Genomic DNA, 9,844 nt, shown 5'->3' on the forward strand with positions numbered 1-9,844 from the left:
TTCTGTACCTTCCAGTTCCAGAAATACCAGATAGTGTGTTTGTAAAATAGGAAGGCTTGGTGCAAAATGATAGTCATCTGTCCCTTGTTACTAATCTCATCAGTCTCCCGTCTCCTTAGATTCATTACACTACAGACAGACAGATGGCTCAGTGAAGAGTATCTAATATTTTCCTAGGAAAATAGGTGCCAGAAGAGCTTTCTCAAATTCCTACCTCTGGGTCGAAACGTCTGTTTGAAACACTCTCAGTTCTTGATTCTGCCCAGCTTTTGATCGAGGGCAGGGCTTCCCTCCTCCTGTGAACAGCTGTAAACTCCACCTGTTCATAATCAGCCATCCTGTCCTGTTCTCTTAGAGACAACACTCAGTGTAGCCTCCCTTCCCAGTCCAGAGGAAATATATCCATCCTCACCCCCTCCCATTTGCTCTTTGCCCATCTATTCCATCGGCAAATACATTTTTGTTGTTATTTTCTCCAGTATATTTTTTTTAGCTTTATTCCTCCAGTGTGTTGGTGGTGAGAACCGAATGTATTTAACTTCAAACCAAAGACAAAAACAAATGCAGAATAAAACTGACAAGAAAAGAATGTAATTGTTAGATGCTCTGATGGTGGAAAAACGATAGAACTAAGAAAAATGGGAGAAAAGGAGGTAGAGAAGGCATTCCATAGGATAAGCATACTGACCGCCTCATCTATAATGCCTGGGAGTCAAAGGATTTTATGTGTGTAAGTATAGGCTTATTTACTACCCCCAAGGGAAACAGTGTTAGTATTATATCAAATTGGAGGATGAAGGTGACCTTGGGGCAGGGAAGGAAGAGGTTACAAGCTCATGTTGTCTTAGTTTGGAGACAATAACTACTTTCTCTTTTAAAAAACATTATTTTGTGTTTTTTTGGCCGTAGCATGGCTTGTGAGATCTTAGTTTTCCAACCAGGGACTGAACCCGCACCCTCGGCAGTGAAAGCATGGAGTCCTAACCACTGGATCGCCAAGGAATTCCGATAATAATTATTTTCTAACGGAAGAGACGACTTACAGCGAATTACATCAGGTAGACATCAGAACAAAATCTAACCTTCCTAAATATCTCAACACTAAAACAAAAGCAACAAATACAAGCAAGATAGTGAAAGACAAATATGTTCATGTAACACATAGTATGAATACCATAACCAGAATAAAACCAAGCAAAATTCTCATATTTTAAAAAGTAAATGGGCTTCCCTGGTGGCGCAGTGGTTGAGAGTCCACCTGCTGATGCAGGGGTCACGGGTTCGTGCCCCGGTCCGGGAAGATCCCACATGCCGCGGATCGGCTGGGCCCGTGAGCCATGGCCGCTGGGCCTGCGCGTCCAGAGCCTGTGCTCCGCAACGGGAGAGGCCACAACAGTGAGAGGCCCCCGTACCACAAAAAAAATAAAATAAAATAATAAATACACATAACTCTCTTATTAAAAGAAAATGAATTCTAGGATGAATGTAGATACATAATATTTCAGAAAGGTTAAAAATAAAAGTGTGGACAAAAATAAAAGGATGGGCAATAAATACAGTAAAAGGATACCTTCTCTTTATGCTTATGGAGTAACAGCAGTGTGTAAACAGATGATACATTTTCTCATGTTTTTACCCTGACACAGCTGGAGATGTTTATACCTCTAGTGTGAGTTTATTTGAACATGTAAGGAAGACATTCCCATATAATTTGAAATAGAAATGACAATATGAGCAAAAGAAGAAAATGAAAACATCTACATCAAAGGCAGAGAGGAAAAAGCCATTGTTGGGTAGTTAGTGATCGTGTCACCATAGGGCAAGCTGTTTCCAGTTAAAATATCCTTGCCCTTCTACTGAAATCCTGCTGATGCTTGGAAAGTAGTGTTTGCTTTTCACAAATATGTCATTAGCTGTGCTATTTCTGTCTACAATTATGAAGCATCAGAATTAGGTTTAGCTGTTTTATCATTGATGGTGATTTATTGCTCTTTAGAGAGGCTGTGATATTGCAATTATATTTTGGATAACTTGTCTGATCCTACCTAGGAAAATAATGTTTCCAGAATGTGGATGAAGCATACCTTGATCCATATGGGAAGACCTACAGGTTGGGTTTATTTGCACTTACTGCAGCCTCCTTGTCAGGCTGAGAAGCAGATTAGTTCCCTGGGCTGTGAACCTGGTTAGGTTTATGTGAGAAAGCCTAAAAAAAATTATGATTTTTTAAAGATTTAATTTATTCTGTGTCTCTTTTATCAGTATAAAATTAATACTGCACAACACATTGAATAAATTAATTTAGAATGATTTCCCCCCCTTTCTCCTAATGAGAGGAGATTCACAAGTATGTGAGGAGCTTGCTTCATCTAATAATGCACTGAGGGCCACAGGATTCCCTAGTAATGCTTAGGGATACCTCTCCAAGGTGATGATCAAGGTGGGTAAATGTAAGGTAGAATCAGGCTCATGGAGACCAGATGAGCGCACGATGTTACTCCAAAAATACAACATACACCTAGGGGAATTGTTCTTTTTTTGTTTGTTTTTAAATTTATTTATTTATTTTTGGCTGAGTTGGGTCTTTGTGGCTGTGCACGGGCTTTCTCTAGTTGTGGTGAGCAGGGGGCTACTCTTGTTTGCAGTGTGCAGGCTTCTCATTGCAGTGGTTTCTCTTGTTGCGGAACACGGGCTCTAGGCGTGAAGGCTTCAGTACTTGTGGCATGCGGGCTCAGTAGTTGTGGCTCACGGGCTTAGTTGCTCCACGGCATGTGGGATCTTCCCGGACCAGGGATCGAACCCATGTCCCCTGCACTGGCAGGCAGATTCTTAACCACTGTGCCACCACGGAAGCCCAGGGGAATTGTTCTTAATAGTAATGTCTTAAGCATTGTAAGACTGACTAGACACCAAGACAATAATTATGCAATCTTTATAAAACTTGGTACAAAAATGTCTGAAATGTGTGTGCATTGCTTTCTAAATTTTTCTAATTATACTATACTAATTTACTTTATTAGGTATCGAAAAGAGACAACAGACTATAAAATAGTTGGAATGTATATAGGATAACCACATAAGGAGCACCCATGTCTCCAGCCACCTGGTTTAAGAACTAGACTTTTATAGTACTTTTGAAGCCACCTGTGTGTGACTTTTCCCCTTACATCCCCTTCTTTCACACTCTTAACAATGACCACTGTGAGTTCTGTGTGTCTTACTATTGTTTTCCTATTTTGTGTTTTATATTTTTAATATTTTAATACAATGCTTGCTCATTTTGCAGGTTTTTTAAAAGTTAATCAGATAGGGCTTCCCTGGTGGCGCAGTGGTTGAGAGTCTGCCTGCCGATGCAGGGGACACGGGTTCGTGCCCTGGTCCAGGAAGACCTCACATACTGCGGAGCGGCTGGGCCTGTGAACCATGGCCGCTGAGCCACAACAGTGAGAGGCCCGCGTACCACCAAAAAAAAAAAAAAAAAAAAGTTAATCAAATAGAATCCATCATACTTTTAAAATAATTTCCTTTTTTGAATAAAATTATTCTCCTGCAATTCTTCTGTTGTTGTTTGTGTGTATTTTACTCATGTTTTCTAGCTGTATACTGTTGTGTCTCATGAGCACAATATATTATTTATCACTGGTGTTTTTGATTATCATTTCATTGCTTCAGATTGTTTTCCTATATAAACATTGCTAATATAAAATTCTGCTGTATTTTTATAGGACACAAGTGCAATACTTTCTCTAAGGTTATATTAGTTTCCTATTTCTGCCATAACAATTTACCCCAAAATTACTGGCTTAAAAGAACACACATTTATTATCCTACAGTTTTTTGGGTCAGAAGTCTAGCACAGCTCTCACTGGTATAAAATAAATATGTTAGCAGGTTATGTTTCTTTCTGGAGGCTGTAGGAAAGAATCTGTTTCCTCCTCATTTGGGTCATTGGAAGAATTCAGTTCCTTGTAGTTTGTGAGACGAAGGTCCTTGTTTTCTTCCCCGTTGTAAGGCGAGGGTCATTCTCAGCTTCTACAGGTCTCTCACTTACCTTGGCTTGTGGCACTCCTTTTCCACCTTCAATGCCAGCAATAGCAGACCAATTCTTTCTCTTGCTGCCATCTCTCCGACTCTCTTCACCCAGGTAAGGTTCTTTCGTTCAAGGAGTCCTGTGGTTAAACTGGATCCACAAGGTCACTCAAGATAACTCCCCATCTCAAGGTCATTAGTCATAATCACATCTGCAAAGTCCCTTTTGCCATTTAAGATAACATGTTCATAGGTTCTGAGAATTGGGATGTGGTCATCTTTGGGGGGTCATTGTTCTGCCTAACACAAAGATATACAACTTGAAGATATGTACAACTAGATCATGGGACCAGAACAATTTCAATTTTACCATATAATATTTTGCAAAATGAGCATTCCATATTATACTTTTCACCAGCACTGTTTAAGAATTACATTTACTTTACAACTTTGCCAATACTTGATATCAGATATTTAAATTTTCTTGCCAGTCTGGGATAATGTGAGACTGTATAGTATATATTCATTCCTTCATTCATTCAACAAACAATTTTTATCAGGTGCCACCTATATGCTGGTCACTATTGTGGGTCCTAAATATGTAACCACTAAATAAAAACAAACAAAATCTCTGATGTGATAAAGGTTTTATTCTTTGGGACAAACAGACATTAATCAAATACAGATAAATAAATCCAAAAGCCAATTGTGGGAAGACGTCTTTGGACTGGAGGGTTTGGTACCTGACCTTGGAGAAGGATCTGAGGGAGCAGGGACCCAGTTCATCATCTCAGCACAAACAAACCCAGGGGTTCTGTGTAGGGACTATATTTGGCCGGGCTGAGGAGACAGAGCTGGGAGGCTGGTGCGGATGCCTGAGGAGACAGGATGTGAGCCCCAGGCTTATCGCTGTCCTGCCTAGGTTCCTGCATTGATTTCTTCCTGTCGGCAGAGGTGAGAATCAGGGTGCACACGCAGAGGGGCAGGGGCGGCATGCTCCCAGTGGCCTGGCATGGGGTTCCTGGATGAAACCTTATCTGAGTCCCCAGCTGACCAAGCAGCCCTGTGCTCTCTTAGACTCATGGCCACAGCCCAAGATTCTGCACCCCCATCCCAAAGATAGAAGGAATACTTGGAGGGAAAATGAGAAGTTTTAGGTGTTTGACACTGGGAGAAATCAGAGAGAATTTTTAAGACTGTGTGTTCTTTGTTTGCTTGTTTATTTGTATTTTGGTATCATTTTGACATAAAAATATTTTCATAGGCAAAAGCAGATTAATACAGAATGATTTGTCTGATATAAAAGCACTAATTATGACCATTTTTCACCAAGAAGTTAGACCCTGTATTTTTTTTGGTTTTGCCTTTTAGTTTTTTGAAAACAATTTTATTGAGGGGTAATTGACATACAGTAAACTGCACATATTTAGAATGTATAATATCAAAAGTTTTCACATATGTATACAGCCATGGAAACATCACCATGATTAAGATAATGAACATATCCACCACCCCAAAAGTTTCTCCTGCCCTTTTATAATCTTTCTCACGCAACTTTCCCCACACAACACACCCCCAGGCCCTCCAGTCCCATCCCCAGGCAATCACCGATCTGTATTCTGTTGTTATAGATTAGAAGCATATTCTGGAATACTACAAATTGAATCATATACTATGTACTCTTCTTTTTTGGTCTGGCTTTCTCTTTCTCACTCAGAATGATTATTTTGAGATGTAGTGTATGTTGGTAGGTCATTTTGTTTATTGCTAAGTAGTGTTTCAGTTTATGAACATACCACAGTTAGTGTATCCATTCCCCTGTTGAGTAGATATTTGAGTTATTTCTATTTTTATTGCTGTCTTTCTATAGTTTACTGATATGTCAAATAAAGGTGCTATGAACATTTATGTACAAGTATTTGTATAGACATATGCTTTCATTTCTTCTAGGTAAATACTTAGGACTAGAATGAATAAGTATATGTTTAACTTTTTAAGAAATGACAATGTGGCTGTACCAGTTCATATTTCCAGTAACAATATATGAGCATTTCTCTTCCTTCATATTTTTGCCAATACTTAGTATGGACATTCTTTTCAATTTTAAAAGTGGTATTTTATTGTGATTTTAATTTGCATTTTTCTAATGACTAATGATGTTGAATATCTTCCAACATGCATATTTGATATCCATGTATCTTCTCTGGTGAATAGTCTGTTCAAATCTCATGCCCATGTTTTATTGGATTGTTTTCATATTTGTGAGTTCTGCCAGTTTATAGACAAGTTCTCTATCTGATATATGATTTACAAATATATTCTTCTGCCTTTTCTTTGAAAAGAGTCTTTTGAGGACAGATTTTTAAAACTAGTGATAAATTCCAATTTATCAATTTGCTATTTTATTGGTCATGCTTTTGGTGTTTTATTCTCTTCCTCACCACCTCCCACCAAAAAAACCCCCGATTTTGCTGGACTCAATATTACAAAGATTTTCAAGTAGAAGTTTGATGGGCTTAGATTTTATCTTTAGGCCTATAGCCCATTTGAGTTGATTTTTGTGGATAATTTGTGGTACATATTGCAATTCATTTGTTGCGGGTTTTTTTTTGCTGTTAGTGTTTCAGCACAATTTGTTGAAAAGATTATCCTTTCTCCACTGAATTGCCTTTGCACTTTTGTTTAAAAAAATCCATTGTCCATATATATGTAGGTCTGTTTCTGAGCTCTCTATTTTATGTCATTTATCTACTTATCTATTTGGACACCAGTACCACACAGTTGTGATCACTGTGGCTTTAAATAAATCTTGATATTAGGTAGTGTTACTCCTCCAACTTTGTTCTTTGTAATAATATAATAATACATTGTTGTTGGGAGTCATGTTCTATAAATGTCCATTAAGGTAGGTTGGTTTATAGTGTTCTCTTGTCCTTTAGGATTTTCTATTTAATCTATGGATCCATTTGATCTGTGTGCTTAATAATCTATGGATTTCAATATTCAAAGAGATATTAAAATCTCTGACTATAATTTCCATTTCTCTTTGCAGTTCTATCACCTTTTGCCCCATGTAATGTGAAGCTCTCTTAATAGAGGCATAAACATTTGGGATTCTTATGTCCTCTTGATGATTTGATCCCTTAATCACTATGAAATGACCTTTTATATCCCTGGTAATAATATTCTTTGCTCTGAAATCTATTGTTTCTAATATTAATATAGTCACTCCTGTCCCTTGAATGGTGTTAAGATGGTATAACTTTTCAATCTTTTTACTTTAGTCTATTTGTGACTTTATATTTCAAGTGTATAGGCAACATATAGTTGTATCTTGCTTTCTTATCCATCTGAAAACATCTGCCTTTAAGTGGGATGTTTCCACCATTTACACTAGATATGATTATTGGTATGGTTAACATTAAGTCTATCATCTTGCTATTGGTTCACTCTTTTCCCATCTATTCTTTCCCCCTTTTTTCTCTTTTCCTGCCTTTTAAAGATATTAATTGTGTATGATTCTGTTTTGTCACCTTTTTTGGCTTATTAGTTGAAACCTTCTGTTTAAAATTATTTTAGTTGTTTCTAAAGGGTTTATAGCATATATATTAATATATAACTCATCATACTCTACCTATATGTGATATTTTACCACTTCACATACAGTATAATAACATGTTTTATTTCTCCCCCCAAACTTTGTAACATGTTTGTCATTTACTTTACATAGATTATAAAACCTTCATAACATTGTTATGATTTTTGTTTAAATAATCAATTACTTTATTTATTTATTTATTTTTGGCTGTGCCGCCACATGGCTTGCAGGGATCTTAGTCCCCCGACCAGGGATTGAACCTGGGCCACCGCAGTAAAAGTGCTGAGTCCTAACTACTGACTGCCAGGGAATTCCCCAATAATCAATTACTTTAAAAGAGCTTTAAAAAAAAAAAAAAAAAAAAAAAAAAGAGCTTTATATCACAAGAAAAAGTCTTATATATTTACCCATGCAGTTATAATTTCTGATATTCTTCATTTTTTTGTGTTTATATTCATTGTAATGTGGGTATACATCTATAAGACATGAATTATTTCAGTTTTTGTCTCATGCAGGAAGGTAAACCCAGCGTCTTTTACTCCATCTTAAGAAGTCTCCCTTTGTCTATCTTTTCTAAGTAGTATTAAAAGTTTTTTTTTTTAATGAAAAGAAAATGGATTTTAAACTAAGTTTATTATTTGTGTTTGTGTTTTAGCATTTAAAAAATTCCCTATTTGTTTTTGGATGGCTGGAGATTGCTTATTTGGAGTACACATTCTTAAGGAAATATTACATTAAAATGCACCAGTGGGGGACTGAAGAATATTGGTTAACAATGACTTATATCTGGGTGATATTTTTTCAGACAAATGTATACGTATTTTTCAAAACATGTGGAAAAACAAGTTGATTTTTTTAATTGACCGTATACAAGCCCATTGTCTTTTTAAGGAAGTTATTGTCTTAAATGTGGCCAGAATTTTGAGGCCATTGATACACTTTATTTCTTAAGGCTGCTTTCTTTTTTATTTTTAAATAGATGTTATATTTTAGAGCAATGTAAGTTCACCGCAAAATTGAGTGGAGCAAGGGGATCCCCATATACGTCCTGCACTCCCACATATGCACAGCCTCCCTCACAAGGAATGTTTGTTACCGTCGATGAAACTACATTGCACGTCATCAGCAAAGCCCATAGTGTAAAATTAGCGTTTACTGGTTGCTGTACATTCTATTTGAATAGAATAAATGTATAATGACACTTATTCTGTAAGTTTGAATAAGTGTATACAGAGTGTTTGTCATACAGAATGTTGTTCGTGTTTTTTTTTTCACTGCCCTAAAAATCCTCTGTGCTCCACCCGCCCTCCTCCCACCCCCTGGCAACCATTGATCTTTCTACTATCTCCATAGTTTTGCCATTTCCAGAATGTCATATAATGGGAGGGATATACAATATGCAACCTTTTAAGATCGGCTTCTTTCACTTAGTAGTATACAATTAGGGTTGCTTCATGTCCTTTTGTGGCTTGATAGCTCCTTTCTTTTTAGTACTGAATAATATTCCATTGTCTGGAAGTACCACGGTTTATTTATCCCTTCATCTAGTGAAGGAAGACTTGGTTGCTTCCGTGTTTTAATAATTATGAATAAAGCTGTTGCAAACATCCCTGAACAGGTGTTTGATACAGAAGTTTTCTACTCCTTCGTGGAAATAGCAAAGAGCGAGATTGCTGGACACAAGCATGTTTAATTTTGTAAGAACTGCCAAAATTTCTTGCACCGTGGCTGTACCATTTAGCATTCCCACCAGCAATGAATGAGAGTTTCTGTTACTCCACATCCTTGTCAGCATTTGGTGCTATCTCACTTCTTCATATTTGATATGGCAGTCTGAACTTAACACATTTTTATTAAGAGAAATGGATTAAGTTAACATAATATTGAGTTTTTTTTAAAAAAAATCAGGAAATCCCAGCTGTATTTACCCCAGAGGAAGAAGACCAGCGCTGGGCGCACCTTACCGCCGCTCGCCTGCTCCTTGTCGGCTGCACCTGGCCTGGGATGTCTGGGCAGCTCCCGGGCTTCCCTGAGCGGTCCCTAGTCCCTGCAGGCCCCTCTGAGTAAAGAAGCCCCCCTGGGGCCTCGCCCAGGAAGAAAGTTTAGGTCCGGCAGAGCTAGATAAGAGAGCCAGAAATGAGATCGCAGCACAAAGGTCCCGCGAATCCCCGCCGGCTTAACGGGCCCGCGCCCTTGTTTTCAGCACTGAATCTCACC

The sequence above is a fragment of the Kogia breviceps genome, chromosome 7 (genome assembly GCF_026419965.1).
Source record: "Kogia breviceps isolate mKogBre1 chromosome 7, mKogBre1 haplotype 1, whole genome shotgun sequence".
NCBI classification, from domain to species: domain Eukaryota; kingdom Metazoa; phylum Chordata; class Mammalia; order Artiodactyla; family Physeteridae; genus Kogia; species Kogia breviceps.